Source organism: Argiope bruennichi, chromosome 8 (genome assembly GCF_947563725.1).
Source record: "Argiope bruennichi chromosome 8, qqArgBrue1.1, whole genome shotgun sequence".
Classification (NCBI taxonomy): Eukaryota; Metazoa; Arthropoda; class Arachnida; order Araneae; family Araneidae; genus Argiope; species Argiope bruennichi.
The window spans coordinates 129,206,111-129,232,133 of record NC_079158.1 but is presented as its reverse complement, the minus strand read 5'-3'; the positions used below and the strand labels follow the sequence as shown (position 1 = coordinate 129,232,133).

Sequence of the window (26,023 nt, the reverse complement as noted above, 5' to 3'; positions counted from 1 at the left end):
ATTAATAATAACAAAGACGTATCTGTATATATTTGCCGTAAGTATAAAATTTAATTTACACAAGATATGTGTATTTAAAGGATGTTTCTTAAAATATGTAAGAGTTTCAGCACTCGTGTTCAAGAAATAGAGATATGAATATTTTCAATTTCATTTATGAATATATCACAATTTTGCGAAAGCAGTTTTTCGCTGTTTAAATAATATATATTACACGATTTCATTCTTTTCCTCTGATTTTATTTCATCTCTTTGTGAGCACCTTAGTGAAATTCCTCAAGAACTGCAATACTCTGATTCAGAAAATGAATCTTAATCCATCCCGTTTGGGGCTTTTCTCACAAATGCGAACTTGAATTCTCTCTTTTTTTTTTTTTTTTTTTTTTCAAAATTCTGCTGCATGTTGTTTATGGGTTTTTTTCTTAAGTGCCTTTTTTAAAATTTCTTTGATTAAAATATAAAAAAAATGACGTCTAAAGAGTCCAGATAAATAGAAATAAAATTAGTGCAGCTAAAAATGTTTATCGTCTTTTGATAGCAAATCTACCAACGTATATTCATAAAGCTTTTAAAACAATTTATTGAATACATTATTGAGAAGCTTTTTAGAGAACCAAAGAGGCAAATCATTTATTATTTTACATTTTAATATATAGCTTGCTAAATATGATTGCATAAAAAACAATTGGAGAGAGCACACTCCGCTCTCAACTTATACTTTCACAATACGAAATGTTTTATTTTCTCCAGAACAAATGCAGTGCGAGTATGAAGATGAAAAGTCATTGGATGACTAAGAATGAAAAGAATAAAACATTTAGAGTCATTGAATAGGGAATTTGAACCTTTCACATCAGTCCAAACTTTGATACATATTTTCAATATTGGCACCGTAGCAACATATCAAATCTCCTTTTTCTGACTTGCTGTGGTTTTGAATTGTTATGTTCTATTTTGGATGAAGCAAAAAACCGGTAGAAGTCAACCAATGTACCTATTCTGTTCAAAATTTCACAATCTGTAATGTTAAATATAAAAACATATAAAAATTTTGCATGTAGAAATAGTTGCCAAGCTATTGTGTTCCAACGCATGTTGACAGAAACATCGGCATATTTCCAGTGAATTGCTTTAGTCTGAAATTAAATGGAAACTAACAGCTTCGCTGTGCTGGCCACATTTCATCTATTTAGCCTGATCCGTTTCGGAGTGTTCGTGTTCATAGATAGATAAAAATAATTCCAAAAATAGAATCTCCAGTTGAAGGGAGATTTTAAAGTAAAAGCTCAAACTCTTCATCTTTTTTTTTAAAGGATTACAATATTTTCAATTTGAATACTTCGTCTGAAAAAATATTAATTGTTTTTATTTTTACATTAAGTGAATTCAAAATGGGTAAACAGATGTAAAATCAATATGTAAAACGGATTTAACCATGCCTTTATCCTGCATATTAAAACTTTATTTTTAAATCTTCTAATACTAACTAATCAGGGCATTTAAATATAAACATTCCTATAATATTTTTTGCATAGAAAACGTCTGTACATGTTTTCATTACTATTTGCCTGAAGGTAATCGTAAGATAAGCAGCAGAAGAACTGGAATATTGCCACAAATTGAAAACTAATAATAAAAGGAATTCGTATACGAAAGAATGCATATGACTATTAAATTTCTTCGAATGACAAATGTTTTCGTGGTGTAATTAATAGTTACTGTCTAAAAATAATACAAAGATACTACTTTAAAAAAGTAATGTATTTTGATAAATAAATCTGTATTAGAATATGGAAAGCAGGAACAGTGGTTAAATAGTTGAATGTAAGAGATAACTCTTTCTTAGTTTTAAAAATCCCTCCTGATGCAGTAAATAATTAAATGAAATCATATAAGACATTTTCTTTAATTTCCTCTTTAACGGTAAAAAATGTTTTCTTAAAAATAAATATACATATTAATGTCACAAGTATTACCCAATTTCCCCAAATTTTGAGTGCCAAAAATGAGAGAAAAAAGTAAAAGAAAGATTAGAATACTTTGATGTATTAAATAATGTTTCTCGACTGGCATTCTTTCTGCAGTATAACGTAAGAATGTAAAGGTTGAGTCAGGTAAAGGCAAATAGACGAATCAATTCAAAAACATTATGTTATTACAATGACGTGAGCTAAGTACTTGGAATATGCTGAAACATTATTTATTATTTGAAAATTTTTCTTCTAATGCATCAAATGAAATGAAACTATTGCAAGTAGAATGAACATCAGAAAGGAGCAGGTTTAACAATTATTTATTCTCTTCTCAATCAGAGAAAAATTAAATAAATTAAAAAAAGTATAATAATTCAACACATATCTTTTTGAATATAGCTGGCAATTATTGTAAGAAAATGTCAGATGAATTTTTAATGAGATGACGTAAAAATCACTACACAGAATTATTGGTTTAATAAAACCATTATTTATTGCCAACAAATGATTTATCATCATTTTCAATACGAAAACAAACGACTGATTATGTAAGCATAATAATCCACTATTGATACTATCGACGATTCCACTATCGAGTTTACTTTTTAGCGAATAAGATAATTGGATGATAAGAGCACTTCGCTGTTTTGTATAGCTGAACTGTATGTAAATCGAAGGTAGTAGTTGGATATGTATTGGATCTTCTAATACTTAAAATGTTTGAAGATTTATAGAAGCTATCAGTGGTCTAGTTGAGTACTTTTAGAGGAAGAAAGTGTTATATAATAAAAAAAAAAACATTCTACTGCGAGAAATTATCAAGGAAGTAACACATACCACTAATGTGTACAAAAGATCCAGAATAGAGTTCTAAAACGATGTTTTATATATATCTTATTTTAATATCTTATCCGAATAAGTAGCGGAGTTTTTCCTACGATATTATAGAATACATACTTTTCTTCTTCTTGCATACAGCCGACCACTTCACCACCACTGAACGTAGCATTATCGACAGGATTTGTTTTCGCTGACTGCTACGGAATACATACACTAAGGGCTTAATTAATAAAACCGAGATTAAAATCTGCATCTTTTTTTTTCACCGAATACAAACAAATTTTGATGCAGATCTGCAATTTTGTCATGAAGGCAACTTATCGAATTTTAATTGCCTGAGTCTTTGTGTTTTGAAATTATCATCTTCGCATTCAAATAAAAGCACAGAAAGACGAACTGCCAATTATTTTAGGATTTTATTAAAAATTTGAGGCAGGTAAGCAAATGGCAATACCAAATATTAAATTTAATTGATCTTTGACTTTTTTTAATTTATCGCATTTCTTATTTATAGAAGAACAAATAGACTTCTTATAGACAAATTTTGTCCAAATTTAACATGAAATTATCTTTTTTTTTAATTTTAAGGGAATATGCCGGGTTTCATTCTACCCTTTGGTTCACAGCCAAAGACATGGTATTTCAAAATAGCTGAAAGCATTCAATAGAAATGGATCAAAATAAGATACTAGAAATAACATTTCGCTTAAAAATATTTATGATATACATAACAAAGATTTTATGACTTTTTCTCACATTGAAAAAATTATTATATATTATAATGTTTTAATATGCTTCTTATTTAATTCATGTTTAAAATTTTACTAAAATTATTTCAGAACATCACGTTTAAAGTTATTGAAAATAAATACATTTAAAAAAGCAATTCTCGAATTCTTCTTCTTATTAACGTTCAATACAGCTAAAAGAGTGTCCCTCCAAAAACACTTTAGCTTAAAAGTAAAACAAGTTTACAAGGGAACCTCGACATTAAACAACTTACTAAGTACATAACATTTTTCCCAAAGTAAATGTTGCAATTAATTTATGCTTGAAAATCTTGAACACTTTAGGCGGTAATTTTTGATGAAGCATTTTAAGTTCCTCATAAAATCTTAATTTGCAATGACTATACTCAAATATTCTACTTTCTATTTTTTAAAAAGGAAAGGATTATTTTTTCTATCAGTTTTTGATTTAAAATAGGAAGCTTTAAAGTTTATATTGAAACTTTTTTTAAATATCAATTTGATAGCTCTTTTTTCTGCAAAATTTCTCTTTAATGAAACATTTAAAAAAACACAAGAAATTGTTTTAAAATAAAATAGTTTTTTTTATTAAAAAATATTTTTGAGATTAAAGTAGCTGCGAAATAAATATATTTCAAAAATATCTTTTGAAATTTTTATAAGTAAAGCCTTCTTCTTAAGTGTCTCAACTACTCATAGCATATTACTTTATATGTGTAACATTTTTTTTTTGAAATGTGAATATTTGTGGTTTTAATTAGTTATAGCTATTTATCTCGAATTATAATAATTTGGCCTTTATATTCAATTTCTCTCGTATACTGATAAGTTAGGATTCTGAAATTGCCAAAGATAGAATGCTTCAATATTTTTAGAACATAATTATCAGCAAATCAAATGAATTTGAACGCATCTTGATTTCAAGCAATTGTTGAAATCTTGTAGAGCTCTAAAAGGTTTTCATTATATAATTGTTTTAATAATAAATTTGTAATATAGCAATATTTGCACTAAAATAATTTAAATCAGGGAAAGTTTTTTCAAATAATTCTTATTAGCGTATTATGAACTGGGAAATATTTATTTTTTATGCTTATGAACTGTAAAGACATTAAAATGAATATAATTAAGAAATAATGCCACAGGAAATATCTTAAGTAAGGATGCAGTTGAGCTTTTATAAAAAAATAAAGCATATAATAAATATGATAAATTATATTTTGTGGTGAAATTTATTTTTTAGGATTATATAATATAAGCGACAGAAGATACGTTAGATTTTGGTTTACTTCGATATTGTATATAAAATAAGAATTATTTTCACGTTATAAAACGTTAATAAAACTATGAGTAATAATAAAGTAAAATCTCTGTAATATACAGATTTTACCTTATTCACCTTCATGTACAATTTTTTTACCTACCGTACCAATGTGTAAACATCAAGTCTATGAAATTAATAAAAATTGAATCAATTTGAGTAAATAAAATAAATCACGTAATAAATGGAACTGAAGATGAAATTCTTCAACAAATTTAAAGTTTTCTCACTTTTGCTTTGTTGTCGCACGCATTTGAATCTAGGAGATGCTCGAAGAATTCCAAAGCGAGACTGTAGTAAAAAATATGACGAGGATAAGATAAAACTTATTTTAATCAACAATTATTATAAATTATGCTAAAATAATTTTTGAATATTCAAATTTTGTATTAAAAGGATCATAAATCATCATCGTTGCCTTACCATCTAAAAATAAACAGTGCAAAAATTTTGTTTTTTTTTAATCATTTACAAAATCTATCAATCGAATTCTTGATTATTTGAAAACAAAAGAAAGAATCGAACTATTATCATTTTTAAAAAAAATGAATCAAAACAGAATGGAAAGAATAGAAATGAAACGAAGTATTATAATTTTTTTTTCAAATTCGTTAAATGATTTCAATTATAAACTTCTGTAAATAAAGTTTCATTTCTTAATGAGGCATTATAAATAAAGATTTATTTACTTTTTACATCATTTGTATGCATGTGCAAAATTTCCACTGAAAACAGAGGTGGAAAGAGTGTTTCTGTTTTAGAAACAGCTTCGATTCAAAGAAACTTAAGAAAATTTCATTTAATAAGCGAGGGATATTTTGTTGTGTATTAAGGCTTTTGTTGTGTATTTTGTTGTGTAATAATCAATTATATTGCAAAAAAAAATTTAGAAAAGGAATTTTGTGAAAAAATTTGTAAATTACAACACAAATACTTTGAAATAATTTGTTTCAATAAGTAAATGTATTTATATTTTATTTTAATACACGTATATAAGCAAACTTTGGGCAAAAATTGCCGGAAATCAATATTATTCTTCAGCAACTTTTTTCACTACTTGTTATTGCATCTGGGGCATTTTGAATTGATTTAATAACATTTTTCTGTGAACACACTTATTATTCTGTTTTAACGTTTTCAAATAAAGGAAGAATAAATAATACGTATCATCATTTAATCAATTTAACGACTGATTATTTTATTCTCATTACTTCTATTAACTAGCAAAAGGCCAAAACGCAAATTAGAAATAATTTTCAACATAAATATATCATAATTTGTTGTAATATGGAAAACGTAATGGTTTAACTGCATGGCCATTAGTTCTGAAACATTTATATAGAAAACAATGCTTTCAAATGGGAATAAAATGAATTTGAACTCGATGTAGATTAATATTAAAATAGTCGATGAATTATTTTTCCCACTATACTGAAGAACGCAAGTTCAGTATTCATAAAAAAAGAAAGAAAGACAAAGAAGACACTATTCCTTTATAGACTTGGTTGTGCATTGCGCATAACAGGATGGGAACTTCAATTATTGAAAAAGCTTTAGGAAATGCTTCTTGAGACTGGAATATCTATAATCCACATACTTCCGAATATTCTTCTTTTTGCTCATGGCGACGATTGTTTGAACAGTTTGATAAAAACCGACACTAAAAACGGTTATATGAAACCTGTGGTTCCTTGTACTTTCTATGTAGCGTTTATTTTCTGCCCTTTTAAAAGTAGGAAGTTAGTAATAATTTCCGGATAAATGCGTTGCTGTTTTTTTATATCTCCGTAGGCATAAAATGTGGAAAAAAAGCCTAAAATACAATATAACTCATTATTTTCATACTACTAAAAACAGAAATGCAGAAAATACCTTAATGTTTTTCAGACGTATTGCACGGATTCTATTATGAAGGCAATTCATGAATTTTGCTTCTGGATCCACGGGAGGAGGGGTGGCGTGGTTGACTATCCGGAGAATCATTGCTATTTGCTTCCTTCTAACCCTGCAAACACCGGAGGCCTGAACAGAAGAAGCTGAGAAATTCGGAATGTATCGACTCAGATGAAAGCGAAAGTATCGTTAAGCTTATTTCCCGACTCAAGACTATTTGCAGGAAGAAATGGAAGGAGAATACGCTATTATTTACAGAATAGATCTTCACCAACATCTTCTCCCTTAATGTAATAATAATATATGGCGTCGCTATGTGTTTCCGGTGATTGGTTTTTCCAATTTGCTCCGTTTTGCTTTAGGTTGGTAATTTGATCTGTGATTATCAAGATAAGCAAAGGAAAGGGACGGCGATAAATTTTACTTTTTGGACACCGGCTATTCACTACTCTACCGGTCAATTTGTGGATTTTTAATAACTGATAATACTTCATAAATGCAACAATTAATGTGAATTATGAAATGTAGTTATGTTATATAACAGTTATCCGAAACATGTATATATAAATTAATGATAATATATATAAATTAATGAAAGTAGACTCTTACTGAGTAGTTCATAATTATATACTGAAAAAATTGTACCCATGTCCAAGCAAGCAGTTCTTTTCTGTCCGGTTCACGAACCCTGTAGGAAAGGGCTTTGTGATATCATTCAAACTTTCTAACTTCCTTAAGAAGTAATGTCATTCTCATTAAGTCATTCTCATCAACAGTGAAATGGTCCCCATCACCATTGTTTGACTCCTGTGCATATTTAGGGAAATTCAGGAAATAGAACATTTCCATCACTCTGGAGTGCCATGTATACATGAAGAAAGGACGGACTTAGCGTTGTTTTCGTTACTGGTTTTCTTTACGACTAAAGATTCACGTCTCTCTTGATTAGAATGCAAACACCGAGAAAGGGCTACTCAGCCCTATTAGCTGCTATCCTCATTGCATCTTGTTCCGACTAGAAGGCATGCGAAGAGACTATGCGGTGTTATTAGTTTGAATCGTCGAATAATTGACGTCGCTCTTCTTGTATATGAAACGATGCTGATTCTCGTCATCGGTCATCTCTCTAGAGCCCAGATATACAAGAATTCCGAAAAGAGATTATTCGTGATGAACTTAGGCAGTCCTTTTTTATATTTAAGAAATATTAGTGTTTTTTATGTTCTAACATTTATCTGAAAGGCGACACATTACAAAGGTTATTAAGCATTAAAAAATTGTTGTTCAGTCAAAATCATTCAAAACTCTTTCAGAATCATCAGTCATCAAATATGTAAGCAATATCTCCATTTGAGTTCATGTACACTAAAGTAAATATTGAAACATAATAATTGATGTATGTTTTATTCAATTTCATTTCTTTTTCGCTTTTGTAAAGTGATTAATTTAAGTGATAATGTAGACATTTTCATGTTCATATGAATATTAAATTGTCTAACTTTATTGCTCAAAACTTTATGCTAGGTTTAAAAAAATAAACACTAAAAAGTTTTTATTCTAAAGTCGCATTTTTCGGAAATTTATAAAACCTTCATTAAATAATGACTTACAATACACAAGTCATATTTTCATCATTATAAGAATGAAAACCTATAATTAAGATGTTAAAAATTTTATGTTTAAAGAACGATCCCTTAGTTACTATGAACCTAAATAAATTTTGGATTATTTCTAAAAGAAAAAAAGTAGGAAGTAATCTAAACACACAAAGAACGAAAAATATATATAAACATTTATGTTTCCTAAGAAACATTTAATGCATTGCATTAAGTATTGTTTGCATTGTAGCTAATATTTCTAAAATAGCTAATTGAGTTTGATAAGATTTCGTAATAAATATGCATAAATTTTCTATCGTTAATTTTCCTTATGCATACAATTCCTATTTTGAATAGTAAAAATTTTGAATCATGCCATTTATAATGTAAATTATATTCAGTTAAAGTATTATAAATGCCCTGCAATGCGCAACGCATCCGGCTACTTTTCAAACAGCATTAAGGATCCATTCATGACATTTTGGAATCCGTTACTTCCGCTTTTGAGTTCCGAGAATGCAGACAAATGAAGAGAGTTGTAGGCAACAACACGGTTAAATAAATGAATGACGCTAACTCTGTTGGTTAAATTCTGTGTTGAACATTGTAACTTTGTTCTCCTGTGTAATTAAGTTTTATTAATTTCATGGTGAAGAGAAAGTCGTGCCATTGCAACCCCTAGAAGAATGATATTGAATGAACTATTCTCCGATACAGGAACTACTTACAGTAAATAAATAAAAGATTAAAAATGCTGTTTCCACATTTGAATTTTCAAACCGATAGATAATACGTGTTAGGAAATTGTTTAAAAATTAAAGACAATAATTCCAGCAATATTATCTTTTTTCCTATAATACTATTGAGACTCATAAATTTCAATGATTTAAAAGGGTGGGAGCTATTATCTGAAGAAAATTTGATAAGAATTTTTTTTAAAGATATCAGTTTGCTAAATAGTTGCAATTTTAGAATTTCAATCTTTCTTTCGCTTTTTAGTCTTTATAATTCCTCATTAAAAGTATAAAGCACTTTGAAAGCAAGATTTTTTTTCAAGTTCAGAATTTGGTTATTTCCAATCGTATGAAAACAATTAAATTTATCAATTATTTTATCATTTATTTCTAGAATTAAAGAAAATGCTAAGATATTTAAAAAGTATGCTGTCACCAAGAACACAAGTCCATCAAAAAAAAAAAATGCATCATAAAATACAACATTAAGAAATTTATTTAAATAAAAGAGCAGGAAAAAGAAAATAACATCTTCTTTGAATTCGAAAACAATACAATATCTGACAGATTGCTAACTAATTATCTCTGTGGTTTCCACAGTTTTTCAAAATATTTTTTATCTGCAACCATTCTAAATTTCAGATTAAAAAAAAATGTATTGAATACATTTTCAGACGTGGATGTCAAAGCGATATAAATTAATGTAATCATTAAACATTTATACATTACTCTTTTCAATATGCATGTAGTGGCACATTTTAAAAATATCAGCCTATTTATATAATCCTGATTTGTGCTGCTGCTTATACGAATTTATGGAGAACTGCCCTGTTTATAAACAAGAAAGATTCTTTCTGCAGGACAGATTAGATAAAAAATATATTTGTAATCTGTCATTTCAGTACAAGCACTGTGGCCCTGTTTTCACTTCTATAGAAAATTGAATTTTTAAACTATTCTGTTCTCATATAAACATAATATAACGCCACTCAATCCCTCTGCGGCTTTAACAATAAGGCTATTTAAACAGTTTCGAGAACATGAAGTGGAAGATATATCATAATTTCCTGAGGATAGTGATGTTTCTTAGTTCATGCCAGCCAACCAGCGCCTAACTTTAATTGTTTAAAATAAAAGAAAATATTCATTAGTATCGGATACACGAGGTTGGATTACACTTCTATGTAAAATATATTGGAAAAAAATGTGTTGGTAACATAAACAATGGAGACTCAAAATTACGCAAATGTGTATGACAAAAACAATAGATTAATGAAAACAGAAAACGAGCGAACTGAAGGTGGAGAATAAATGCTATTTAGAAAACGGGAAAAAAAATTCAATTAGATCACCAATCTTTTAATGTATAGAACGCTTAATTTTCTATAGCTATCTTAATAAATTACATTTCAAACATGATTAAACTTTTTAAATTAGCTATTAATTCCCTATCAAAAGAAAAAAAAGAGAATTCTCAAGAGTTTATTAGAAAGTCTTATGAGAAAGACAAAAATGCATTTCTAATATATCTATATAATAAGAAGGATAATCCTATTATACATATACATATATATATATATATATATATATATATATATATATATATATATATATATATATATATAATAAAGAGGATAATTTTAAAAATGTAGAATAAGGGCCAAAAAGTATACAGTTTGGCGCAGCATAGCCAAAATCATGGCTCTTGTGCCAATAAAATCCACAAATCCACAAGGGCCAAAAAGAAAGAAAATAAAAAAAATGCAAAAAACTATGCAATCAAAATAAGAATAATTGTAGTAATATAAGTACAAGACTTTGATAAAAAAAACATGTAGTTTGGATGTAAAGTAGGACTTATTGAAAGGTTCAAGACGAAGTGAAAAAAATATTGATTTGTAGCGAGTTCAAATATCAGATTCTGAAGAAATGTTTGGAAGTGAAAAGGTTCTCTTTAAGAAAGGCGAATTGTACTTCACCTTATAGTAAAGCTCTGCAAATGAAGTGAAGGAAATCTAAATTACTTTCACTGATGAGTTGATAAAGGGGTGAAAATGCAAGGAGAGCTTTTTATTCTAGGTTGGTTTTATTTTCTCTAATCAAAAGAGGATGCTGATGCTGAAAACGAGTTATCATCTTTCAGAAGAAGTTGTAAATATGAAATCCAGCAAAAAATTTAAGTCTAGATCGAAACGAATTAAACGAAGAAAATAGAAAAAAAGGGGAAACTTTTATTGAATTAAATGGGAATCAGATTAATAAGATAGGATTCGTTTTGGAGTAGATTAATTAGATGCCGTGTATTTTCTTCTTGATCTTGCATTCGTGGCCGCCTGCGGAACCAGACAGACTCATTGAGTAGTGTCAAATGATAAGACACCATGAGCAGATATTCCATGAATAATAGACAGGGATGCCTGTTCCGCAACAAGAGCAACATGTGTTCTCGGTCAAGTTGAATTTATGAAGATAAGATAAAATGGCCACTACCCTGTAAAAAGTAATATTTTGGTTCGTGTCCAGTTGATTGGTTACAGGCTTACTTTAGGAAAATGAGCCTTCTCGTATCTCCATCACCCCAAGCCATTTGCCAAGTAATATCGTCTCTTCTGACTCAATATTTTGATGAAAAAATTTGGTAAGTCGAGTAAAATAAATAAATTTTCATAAAGTAATAAATAATAAATAAAAATTACTTCAAATAAATTTTTATTTTCTGTTGCATTTTCAACCAGTCTGCCTGTTACTTCACTTCTGGTGTAGCTAATATGGACTTTGATCCATGACACTTTGATGTGAGGGAAGAGATAGTAGCCTGAAGAATTTCCAAATAGTGTTATTGTGGCATTTTGGATTGGTTGCTGATTGAATGGTGGCTGAGTTGTCCGCTATAATAGCTAGTTTTTCTGTAGGGAGGGTTCAGGCCTATTTCACTGCTTTTTAAAGTATTGGAATTTCTACCGAGGAGGATGTGTTCTTTGAAAAGAGCGTAAGGAACCATTTTTGAGTGACGTTATCATGAGTCAAAACATACAATAATGCTCCCACACCGTTTTCTGCTTCCGTCTTCAAGGAATATTTGATTTGATATTAGATTTCTGTTGGATGCCCTAACCAACAAATATCTAAAGCTTTTCTTCAATTTCAATTGGCCTGTTGGATATGTCATTTGACAGAATGGGAAATCTAAGTTTTTTCAATGAAGTAGCGCGCGCTTCCCTTTAGAGTTGTAAGTACAGAGGAAATATGCCTATTATTACTTGCAGAGCTGCTAGTGATGTTGTCCTGAAGGCTCCTGAAACCGCAAGGAGGAATGGACACTGTGCTGTCGAGAGTCTTATTGCAGAGTACGTACGTACAGCGTTCTACGTACTGTGAGCATTACAATAGTAATACCAATAGTAAATACTAGGTGATTATTCTCAAATAAAATGACAATTAGACAGAAATGCAGATTTACTCTAAAACTGTTTTATCTTCTTCTAAACCATCGGATGGGATTAAAATTTAGAAATTTAGCTGCTGCATTATTTTAATGTTAAATAATTTTCAATAATAATATATATTATAATTTGAAATAATATATATATATATATATATACATATATATAATTACTCAATTACATATATATATATATATATATATATATATATATATATATATATATATATATATATATATATAATTACTCAATTACTAATGTAAAGCCTTTGGATAAACAATTTTCTTAGTCTCATCGTGGATCATAAATGTGAAGAACACTTGGATTTAAAATTCCAGAACTTGGTAAAATGTATCGGATCAGGGGGAAAATAAGAAAAATCTTTCAGTTTTACCTTGGTTTATACTAACAACTTTAATAGATTCAATTTTAAGTTAAAAGATTAAAAGAGGGAACTTAGAGTCTCTTCAATATTAGATAATACTTCTCGTGTTTAAAGAAATAGGCGTTTTAGAAATAAAATAATAAAAATAGACGTTTTTATATAGTGTCTACTTAAAGACTAATATATTTGTCACAAAACTCAAATAAATTTTCATAAAACAGGATACAAGATCTCTCAATGAAATGAAAGCCAGCACGGATGAAAATTACCAGATTTTCCAAAAATATCTATTGTTGTGTTAATTTTTTCATCGAAACATTCATGATTTTGTGAGAGAATTTGTGCGTTCACCTTCATATTGCTTTAGAGAAAGTGGCATAAAATTTTCTTTTATCATTGTATCAAATATATCAAAATCCAAAAATTGGATTTTGAGACCCAATGATATAGCTGTAATGGTTACAAGAATAAAAAAAAATACTTCAATTTCTGATAATGAAGAATTGGAAAAAAAAGATCCGAAAATTCTTAATCAGAAAATACAAACCCAAAGATTGTGTATTTGACGCATTTTAAAATGTATGACTCTAAAGCAGGAGATAAAAGTATATCAATATTCAATAAAAACTAATGAAATTATCAAATGAAATAGAATATTGTTTGGAACGTCAAAAAGAGAAAAAAAACACTAAAGAAAAAAAATGATACTACTACTGGGCGCATACTTTTAAATGAGATTAAAAAAATGCAAACAGAAAAAAAAGCACGAATTTTAAGAGACATTATTTTAAAATAAATTATTACCCTACCATATTAAACGATGTTTACTCTACAAAATAAAAATGAAACCAAAATGTCTGAAGAAAGGAACTTTAAGATTGGCAAAATCACACGAATGATAGATGTCATTAGACCGTAAAACGGTTTAATATTTAAACATAAAAATGGAATAGTTATATATTGCGTTTAAATTAATTTTGAAAAAGTGATTAAAATAAAAGAAATGATTGAACAGAAATGAATTGTTGTCTAAAAAGCTATTTTTTTTTTAAAATTTCAGTTTAAAAAATATATATTTTCCGGTGAAGAAACTTACCCTGTTCTTTTAACCCTAAATTTCTGATGTTAAGGGGATGCATCAACTTTTTAATAACATTACTAATCTTCCAGAGTCTAAGGAACAAGATCACCAAGTTGGCTGCGTAAAGGGGCGCGGAAAATTGTATGAAATTCAAACCAGCAAATTGGCTTATAAATAGTACACAGACATTCAAATGATGTATATAAAATTTATTTTTGAAAATAAAACGAGTGAGAATGGTGTTTTGAAAACTTTCTTAAATACTCTTTAATAAATGTTCTTGCGTACTTTCAATTGTAAGCAAACAAAAGTCACGGACGAGTCTATTCAAGTGTGATGTGTAGAATTTTTTTTGGCCATTATTTGCTGAAATAGTATTAAAATATAAATAATAGAAAGCTGAACATGCATTTCGGAATTCTATTTCTACAGACTGAAACCCAATTTTGATGCGGAATTGCAAACGTAGTCACGTGCCAATTTTCTTGTATTTAAGTCACATCGGCTTTAAGTTATAGCGTTTACATGCTAGTTAAAGTGCATATCAATAGATGGTCATCCCTTTGACAAATATAATTTTAAATTTATTACATATATAAACGCTGGACATTAAATCTGTGTGCCAAATTTGATCCACCTTTATTTTGCATTTATAGGGTTAACTTATATTCGTTTATCTGTACGGACAAACAGAAGGGATTTCATTCAAAATGTGATAAAATTCTATTAATTCGAAATTTAAACCATACACCAAATTCCATCCATATAGCACATAGCTCTTTTTGAGTTATTGTGCTCACAGACAGACATAATTCCAAAAATATGTTTTAGGATTTATGTAGTTCTAAAACGTGGAGGTGCGATTGAATCTCAAATTTAAATTTTTTGACGAGGATAGAACATTCTCATTGTATATTTCAGATAAGAGAAAGTAAAAAGTCCTCCTCAACATCGAAAATTTCTACTTTCCATCTTCTATCATGCAATAAAAATAATTGTTTCTATTATTATTTTTTTCAATGATTTTTACTCATTGAAATTTCAAACCAGTCGATGAAAACTGTTCTCATAGATATTCAGAAATATAACTAAAATATTCCCAAATAGTTATCACTAGAATATTTAGTTCATTTCTCCCATATAATCAAATCAGCTAAACTCAAAATGAATTAATTAATCAATCACTTTTAAACAACAAATAGCAAGATAGTTATTGGAAATTCGCTTAGAAACATAAGTCAAAAAGTGATACAAATTAACTAGCGTTTCAGAAATAATTTTAAAATCAAAATAACTCATTCGATGATTCTCTAATCCTAATTTTACTTCACAAAATCAATTTAGAAAGCATTGATAGAGATAAATACTCAGTTCATGCTAATATTTCTTAAGGAATCAGCAAGAATTGATTTAAAAGTCTCAAGTTCAAACAATTTAAGTGATATAGTTACGAAGTGAATATTTAACAATCAGTTATTGTTCTAGGCGTTTCTGGAGGAAAAAAAGAAAATGATAAAAAATGGCAAAGTAAATTTCTAAACTTGGATTTCTTTCCGGTTGGAGGGATAAAACAGAATCCGCACGAAAGCATGGCTTTGAGATGCGTGAGCTCGTATTCCATTAAATTGCTTACTTTTTCCGACTGCGAAATCCAAAAGCCAGCAAGCCATGATGAAGCCATTAAGCAAAAGCGCTCAAAGCTCCAGTTAATTCATTCCATTTTGTTTACAAAAAAGAATATTTACGAGAAAATCTTTTTTATTTAAATTGTTGTTGTTCAATGATTGAAATGAGGGTTACGTTAAGTCTGCAATTTCTGTGAAAAGAAAAGTAAATGATGATGTCTTCAAATATCAAACTCGTTTTGAAGGAAAAAAGTCAACATCTTTCCATTTTGGAAACGTTAAAAAACACATTAACGGACTACATGTAATTTTAAAGCAAGAAGAAAAAAAGTTAATTAGATATGCCTTAAATGGATAACAATTTGCTTAAAAGTTTTCAGTTATTTTTAGAGGAATTTAATGAAACATTATAAATGCTGTTGGCATTAAAAGGTTAATTTCAAAATACCTAAATTCTGTATAGAATCGAAAGATGAAAATTTTTTATCAATTCTTTTAGAAACTCAAAGAAAAAATTATTAAAGATAATTAAATGTAGAACTCCTCTTAAATAAATTAAAATTTGTTCTTATGCGTTCGCTTGACAAAAATTTTTATGAACCACGATCATTAAAGTTTTAAGGACATATAGATCGCATATTTTTATTGACAATTTCAATCTTCAGCGCGAAGCCAAATAATGTTGGCATATAAAAATATAATAAATAGATTAATTTATATTAATTTAAAATATTATTTTATACATTATTTTTGATAAATTAAAGGTTATTTGTAATTTTTATTTATAACATGTTTTATATTATAAAGAAATTTAGAATTATTATCATCAATAAAATTATTATCTAATAATATGTTTTAGAAATAGACATTTTTCCATTTCTATTCATTGATATTTATAACATACGATTATGCCCTAGTTTATTAAAGTTTTTAATTTAATAATGCAGATTTTAGATGTTTAATTATGATTTTATAAAAAAGTAACAAAGATATGTCTTGCCATTTTTAAGGTCATGCACAATATGTTCCCAAGAGCTCTTAATAAATTTTAACTATTTGTCATATAGAAAATTTTTCATTTTCAATCAAAGCATGGGCTCCAGGAGTGCTTATCATTTAAAGCGCGATAAACATAAAAGATTCTTTTCCGATTAGCTAATTGAATAAAAAAAGGATACACCAGATGGCATTCATAATATAGGTTTAATTGAAAACAAATTTTTAATTGTGTAGCAACGAACTTGTACGGAAAACAACATTGAAATTCATATGCATTATGGCAAATAGAATGGCAAACACGAAACATTATCAATAACAAATTTTCGATGTACTTAAAGTAAGAACTAGGAAAACTTGTCGTCTCATTTTATTCATATTCCGCATGCTGGTATTCAATCCTTGATGTTGAACGCATTCTACAAATCTATCAATCACTTATTTACATTTTATTAACTTATGCATATTTTTCTAGTGTATCATTTGTTTTTACTTAATTCAGTGACAAAGTACCTACTATAATATTTATGTAGTCACATTTTCTACCCAATATCCTACCGAAAAAGATACTTGTTTTTATATCCCTAATTTTCCATTATCCCATATTCCACCACATGTGAAGCGCTAGAGTGAACTTTTCAGCAATCTGTTCATGATACCTTCTGAATATGATTGTAAGAGTGATTCTGCTTCCATTTTAACCGGGTAGTGATATAAAATCTGGAATCAGAAATATCGAATGAATTCGTTCAGAAAAAAAATTGATAAAAGAAAAGGAACAGTTAAACTAATCCGCAATATTTCTTTACATTTATCTTAAATCTAATCCACTAAACATTCAGTAATATGCTCGAAAAAATAGAATTCAAAAAAATGTTGCCGCTGAAAGATTTCTTTTATTCGAATTAATTTCTCTTTCCACCACCAGTTTAGAATTTATTAAGGTTTCATAATGAAGAAGTGATTTCAATTTTTAGTTTAGTTACATGTATGTCCCGCTCTAAAACAACACAAATGCAATTTTGAGATGGATCTCGTAAATTTGAACTGCGGTCAGATGACGAGAAAGATACCAGAGCTGGCACTTTCTCTGCATATCGCACCCATGGAAGAACAATGGGTCCTGATGGATGGAAAATATTTGAAAACAGCATCACAAGCATCGGTAAAAACACCTACAAAGAAAATTTCGATAAGGAAAATGGTCACTATGATGAAGAAATCATTCTTTTAATTTGAATAGTTTTCTATCTTAAATGTGAAGGATTATAAAAGGAAATGGAACTGGAAACAACTTGGATGGAACATCTGGAAGAGAAACGGATGATCCATCTACAAATTCCTTCTGGATTTTCATCTTCCCTGCAACATATCACTCGTTGTTCGAAACCAAATCAAAAATGGACCGAGTTATCAAGTTCACAAGTTAATTGGAACAGACAGCGTCACCTTAACTGTTCTTAAGTTGATTGTCAGACATTAAATAAGGATTTATGTTAATCTATCTAACATTATCTTTTAACACAGTTTTCGCGAATTTTGAAACAACCTGTGTATAATGCATTTTCAAATTAAAACAATTATAAAAGTATTTGAAAATTTTTAATGGCTTCTTCGTAATTATAAAATTTTGTGAAGTATATTTTTATTAATAGGTGATGTTCTCAGATAAAAACTCACTTGTTTTGTATTTTAATCTTGATCATCACTAAACAGTTACTATATAATAATTTTAAACATTTCTGTTTTGTAACTGGCCTTCAAACTTGTATTCTGTCATATTTGACTAATCCTCTGACGGTATTTCAAGAGGAGTTCGATAAACACACCACTTCGTAATTATGCATTTTGGTCCATAGCCATAAGCCCGGTTGCGATGTTCGAGTTGGCCAATAATTTCCCAAATGTGTCTGAAGTGCAAGACGACCGCAGCTGTTAGAATCATTGGTGTCCTACGCATGTGTCACAAAGTGTATCAAAATTCTCGAATGAATTGGAAGATAAATGTAATTAACATAGAACAGCTTAAAGTAATATTAATCTGAGAGTAAATTTGCATTAAATTATATCATGAATTAAAATCCTAAATCTATTGAAATTGTAAACAATCTAAACAAGATTAAACTGACATTTTCATATGAAATGGTTGCTGTGTAATAATGAGGGTAATCAGATTTCATGACTGGAAAATAATTTTTCATGACTGAAAAATATCATATGACCCCTTCCCGATATCATTACCTATTTTTGATTCACTACTGAATTCTGATTGACTCTTTGTATTGCTGAAAGCATGCAGGTTACCCTAATGTTGTTTTCAAATACAATCTGTTTTATTTTAGCCAATGAGTGATTTATATTATAGAACAAGTGGTTTTATTCTCACCCGAAAAAAATGCGTCGCTGAAGGGACATTTAGTACGAACATTAAAAAAGGGAAAATGATACACTTTTTAAGTTTTATACACATATTTAAAAACAAATTATAATAATATAGCAATTCAGTTATATTATTACAACAGTTGTGAATAACACAGACAAAAACGAGGGAAACGAGTCTTTTGAGCCAAATATTCGCTGTGCGTTACAGTATTCTACATGTTATTGTTCGTCATACTATGTACGACATGTAATGTTGTTATTCGTTTCATTGTGTTATCGATCTAATGTGAATTTTTATTTCTCCTATCAGTGTAATATTAAATAGTGCACTATTTGTTGTACTTGTATATCATATAATTGACTCTAGTTAAATAGATCTATAGTTAAATTGACTTATTCATGTGTGTCTGACAAACACATAAAAATTCCTAAACGAATATTTTGAGCTCCCTTTATGTGTTTCTCTTGTTTCCTAAATCTGTTTTTCAAATCTGCTACTTTGTGTACCCGTTTTCTTATTGATTTTAGAAAAACCAACAATAGATTTTTATTTCAAAATTTTCAGTATTCAATATCAAATATTGAATACTGAAATGACGACGTGAACCAAATATGAAACATCCATTACAACGGAAAAAACACACCAAAATTTGGTACTAGTTTTAGCAGCATATAGCATATTTCTTTGTAAATCATGAAATTCTACAGGTTAATTCAAAAATTAAACCATTAATTATTAAAATGTGGTTTTAATGCCTTTATGAAAATTTCAAAGAACTAAATGAACAAATACATTATATTCAAACAATTTCTGAAAAATTAAGATAAAAACTTGCGCAATATCAAACTATTGGTAATTTTTGTGAATTATTACCTATAGAAATCAAATCAAATCATTGTTTCAAAGCCAGTTAAATCCCAATTTAGAAATATTAAGTTTGAGCAATTTATATTTCGCATTACGTTTAGCAACTCTATGAACATAACAGAAATAATGTTTACTGTATCAAGATACTGATCTATTATTTCGTAATATAAAATAATCAGAAGTTTCATGGAATTGACTAGGGTGATAGTTTCAATTGTAGCAGTTCCACCTCAATTTACAAATGTTCTGTCAAAAAAAATTAAGACCCAAAACAAGAAGAAATTCATTTAGAGAAGTGAAACTTAAACAAAGTATTTTCTAGTTAACTAAAAGTGACTACAAAAACAGAAAAAAAACATAACAAATGTGAAATTTTTATACTTTAATAATCGCTGTAACAGACATGATTCTGGATGCAAGCATTCAAAGGAATATGCACTATGTCTACGAATATCCTTTTATGGGATGTTCCATACTTGTTTCACTTAGTCAATGAAATCAGCAGCAATCCACACTGATCGTGCAGGACGTTGGATTTGTCTTCAATATTGTTTTCGTAAGGAGATAGATTTAGTAATCTTGTAGGCCAAACGAACAGGATATTAACATCATATAAGGAAGCTGATTGACAGCAGGAGCACAGAGATAAACTTTAGCCTGTTGGAAAAATGTTTGGTGAACAAGTGATTAGAAAAAGAATGCTCCTGCTTGCATAAAAAATTCTCCTCAAACTTTAACTATTGGTGTGTCTCCACGTCATAGGCAGCTTGGCGTCCAAGCACCTAACCTGTCTTTTTCTAATAAGCACATGGCTAGGACTGGCACCAACAAGAAACGGCTCTAATTAGAGACCGCAGCAAATTTCCACTCGGAGTTCCAATTAGCTCCAACGGGGTATTATTAAAATCTCAGATGGTAATGATTTGAAGCCGGTGGCATGAACAACATACAGCGCCTGGTTCAGAGCTGCTCTTCAAGTAATCGATTTGTTTCGTCTATAGTATCACTCTAGTGCTAATATAACCTCAATGATTAAAGTGGTAGTAGTACAGAATGAAAAGAATTTCAACTTCGTAAAAGCTTAAGAACAAAGTAATATGATTTACACGCTGAGAGAAACATTATAGATGCAGTGATAAGAAAGAAGCAGCAAAGATTACAAACTTTTAAATACTTAAAAAAATGTTTTAAGGAGTTATCATTTTCAGCTTATATGTTTATTGCTTTTCACTGAAAGAGAATTTTGTGTTATTTTAAATAGGTATTCACTGAAATTTGAAGTGAATACCTTGGCATTGTGTATCCATTCCTTTTATTAAATTATTTGACAAAGAACTTACACTTGTGTATGCAATCTCAAGCTCCATAGGGTGTTTATGCATACTTGATTTACCTTAAAAATTGTTTTTTTATAAGTACAGTCAGCTAATAATGGAAAAAATTATGCAAATTATCAGTTTACAATACCTAGATATAATAAGCATTTGAAAAATAATTTATGAAAGATATCATTATACAAACATTTTGCATCTAACTTAGTTTATGAAAGAAAATTCCAGAAATGGATAAATGTTTTAAGCAAACTCACTCGCCTTAACAATAAAAAAATGAAAGGACTATTAATAAATATGCAATTATCAACTGCTTCTAAACGTGACTGATCATTTCCATCCTATCAGTCTATTTCTATCCTTCAACATTCTCTCTCTGCTGGCTGAATTATTTTCATGTTGAGATGATAACTTTTTGTTCAATTTTAATGTTTTGAAGTTTAAAGAAAGGAAAATGCGTCTGAATATTATTTTCAAATACACTGCCTTGTTTCGCCTTGGAAATATTCTAAAACAGAAATTCACATACTTTAAATTTATTTTACAGCTAAGACATAAATATCAAAAATAATTTATCTACATAAAAAAATAGGGTAAAAAACAATATAGCCGCAATAAAATATTTACCATGAAATAATAAAGAATTTTAAGGTTAGATTATTCAATTGAAAGCGTAAATTAAACTTTAACATCATAAGATAACACCATACTATATATTATTGCAAATAATGGGACTCATTGACCATTCATTTACATTTTTTGGGTAATACTTGAATGTACCACTTATAGTACACATACCATTATTTGTGAAACCTGTTGTAAATTTTTAAGCTACTATAGATTGCTTTATTTTCATGGCATCATTAACCCTTAACTGGGGAGGTGAAATTTTAGGACTTTACTGGGGAGGTGCGGTCTACGATACAACATTTCATTTACACTCAAATTAAATTTTCTTATAAATGTATTAGTATAAAAAATTGCCAATATATTTTGCAGATATTTTTCTTGATATATAGATATGTTTTATAAATTTTTCATACTATATTATCATTGAAAAAAGTAAATGCGTTGGAACATACATTTTCTTCTCAAATGACAGGTTACAATAAATAATATTCTTGCATATTACTTTGAAAAAGCATATTACTTTTTACTTTTTAAATCCTATTTATTTCTGCAGTATATGAAGGTATATAGAAGACAATATAGTGTAAAATTCAACAATTATATGAAAAATAAAAAAAATGACAATGGGTAAAATTGGCTCTTTTTTTAATCAGATTGTGTGAATTTCTTAGCACAGTTTTCTAGGACATTTTAAACATACAGGTTAAGAACTAGTATTAAAATCAACCTATAAACTCTGTATATATATCTCTTGGTATATTAATATATTTTATAAATTTTTCAAAATGCATTATCACTTGAAAAATTAATTATGTTTGAATATACATATCAAAATCAGTTGAATGCGAGCTTTCATCGAAAAACTTTTCTGTACAATTATCCTTATCACTAAAATCACTTTCTGCTTCATTTAAAAGTGTCTGGAGCACTGCTTCATAATAGGATCAGTAAACTAGATGATATTTCGGGTCTCAAGTTTTAGCGCCATCTGCTAAGTCTTGTTTTTCACTGGAACACTAACAGGGAGATGCGGTCTTAGAGACCGCGCTCGAAGAAATAACTGAATAATTTTAAAAAGCCTCTGCTGAAATGGGTTGAAAAAGTGCACGTGTATTGAAGGTCACAAAACAGGAAGCTAAAGAGTCAAGCCATTCAATTGAGCTAAAAATAGAATAGGGGTGACAGAAAATCCATCGCTAGCGGTCTCACAGACCGCACGTCCCCAGTTAAGGGTTAATAGTTTGCTTATGTATCATTGTAATCCACAAGCATCTATTAAATCAACCCTGAAGTGAGACACGCCCTATTTCGTGTCAGAAATGGTGTCCCAAACCGTCACTGACTCTTGACATTTCGAACTAAGTGTTGGCTGTCCTGTTTCTAAAGAAAGCACAAGACGAATGTGCTTCTCAGGACGTAAAGATGCTTATCTGAGTGAATTACATTCCCCAGAATAATGAGCAAAAAAAGTTTTTGTAGAGAGAGATATTTTCCTACTTTAAAAATATCCTTCAGTGGAACTTGTATTTAAAAACTGAGAAGTGAAATGATTCACGCTTAGAGCAGAGATTGCGTAAGAGACGTTTAAGCACTTGAAATGAACACGCCCATTTTCATCAAAGCAATCTTCTCACATAGTGTATTCCTTTTTTTACTCTGTAATCGTTCACAAAGGAATTGGAATAACCATTTTAGCCACATCAAAGAAATACAGATTTTGGATCAGCAGATTTGGGATGCTCGCATTCATGCTTAACGGTATACACGGGGTTTTCGAAATGGTTTGATTATGCATTGTTTTCAGTCAAGAATCAAGATAAACTCGAATGATTGTGCTTTTGAGTTATTATTTCCCTAACAGGTTTTCCTTTAATACATTTTCTTTTTATGACACCCGTTTCATGTTTGGTAAAGCTGGAAAGTTTGGATTTCATTAAGAAATTTTACTATTTATAATAATATTTTAATTTGATATTTTCAGAACTTATTTAAATTTAGAATACATTATGCATAACCCTTTAAGGAATTTAATAAAATAATAACTTGAAAAATCCATATTATTTATAATAATGAATTATAAACTATAAATTAAAAATTAAAAAAGAAAATAATTATCTGCTTTTTATTACTGGTAAAAGAACGTTTTTAAAAAGGTTTTTATGTAATCAGGTACATTTTTTTCGCTTTCAAACAATAAAAAACAATAATGAAGAAAAATATTCAATTCTTCGTGGAAAATATTATTTTTCTTGGGCAGATTCGTTATAGTGAAATGATTTATCTTTCTCACATGCTCAGAATGCATGCAAATGAATAGAACAAGTTTTGATTATTCCAAGCACTAATAAAGCTCGAAAAAAGGGAAAGAACTTTGGAAGTATTTCATATCTGAGTGACTAAACAAAGTGCCAGCAGCCAGATATCAAATATTAATCCTTAATTAAGATGCATAGAAGTTTTGTTATGTATATAAATTTAAATTTTACATAAATGCTAAATTTATGTTATAAACCTATACAAATCTGAATATAAATAAGTGCATATTAAATTTATTAATTTCATACTAGTCTATTAAAAAAGTTAACGACATTTTTAAATAGCAGTTATGCAAATATTAAATGTGTTCTGTTATTAATTATTAATCTAAAGATCAATTTCTTTTTCTTTTGAAATAACGACGTTCATATTTCTCGGAAAGGAATCTAATTTCCAGCGTTTTACGTCAGTCACCGCAGGAAAAAAAGAAGGTAATGTAAATTTCTTATTGATTTCTCGGGACTTATAATATGACTCAGCATATCGCCCAGGAAGTTCCTGACATTTAGAGAAAACTTCGATCCCAAATAAATTCTGAGAAATAATTTCAGTGTTATTTCTGTCATCTCCAGCAGTTCTCCAAAAGCAATAAAACTGCTTGCGAAATTAATAATTTCACATACTACAAGTCCATTGAATGTATATGAAATTTAAAAATATATATATATATTATTAGTTTTTGTTGCTGGCGACTCATTTATCCTTGAGATTGCATGAAAATGTTATTAAATAATAAAAAAATCTTTAGGAGAATAATAAGTATATACATTCCTTTCTCTAGGAATGCCGCATTTTCAATATATAGCATTTTGAAAAGTAATTATGTAATAAAAATTTCTAACCAAATTCCAACAATCAAAGCATTCATTCTTAGCAAGCTGTGTGTTTTGACAAATATCCAGTTTCGAAAATCCTTATTCTTCCTTTTGAGTTTATATAAACCATTAGAGTGTTATAAAAACTCGTATTACGAGAAAGAAAAATATAATTATTAAAAAACAGATATATTTTATAAGATAAAAATTATTAAAAGTGGCTGCCAAGTATTAATTAGATTTAAAAAAAACTAGTATTATTGCGTTATTTTTCTTTATTTACTTCTTCATAGACACTTTCGATGCAGTTTCCTAAATAATAAATTGGCTTGCAATAAAAATATCATTGCAGTTAAGAGAAAGCACAAATCAAAATCAATGAAAAAGTACATTCTTTAATGTCTGGTATTCATTAACTGGACTTTTGGTTTGTTCAAGAATAAAAGAAATAAACAAAATTATTGCTTATTAGAAATTTATTTACTTAAAATTATAAAAATCTATATAATATTAATGTAACAAAAAGTCCATTAGATTGTTAAATATTCAATACAAAATACTTAATTTCATTAAAAATTATTAGGGAAACGAAAAGTACCAATGAATTATAAAAATGTTAAAAACATTTTTTTAAATAAGATGAGAAATCTTGAATATTATTCTTTATTTAAATATAGTATTTATTTTATTCATGTTCCCGTCAAATGTTACAATACTTGTTTAAATTTTCTAATAGTTGTAAATCCTTGAAAAAATTATGTGACAAATTAATTCTAAAAGACATTAAAATCAAAATTACAATTTTCCTTTTTATAAAAACTGACATAATCTTATGCAGTATTATTTTATAAATTTGAACATACTTCGGTTATCTTTAAATTTTCTTCCTTTGAATAGAATTATTAATCAATATGAGTATATTTGATTTTTTGCACCTCATTGAAAACAGCATCTTGATAGCTTTTAAGAAAAATATTTTTATTTAATTTCAGTATTTCCTCAGATACTTTCAATGTGATGTACATTTCTGTTTCTTTATTTGA

General features: G+C 28.5%; 1 protein-coding gene across 1 annotated transcript in view; it reads right to left on the bottom strand.

Annotated features, from left to right (window-relative positions):
- LOC129980571 (uncharacterized) overlaps nt 1-26,023 on the bottom strand; it is a 191,550-nt gene that overhangs the window by 147,776 nt on the left and 17,751 nt on the right. The gene's annotated exons all lie outside the window — the stretch shown is intronic.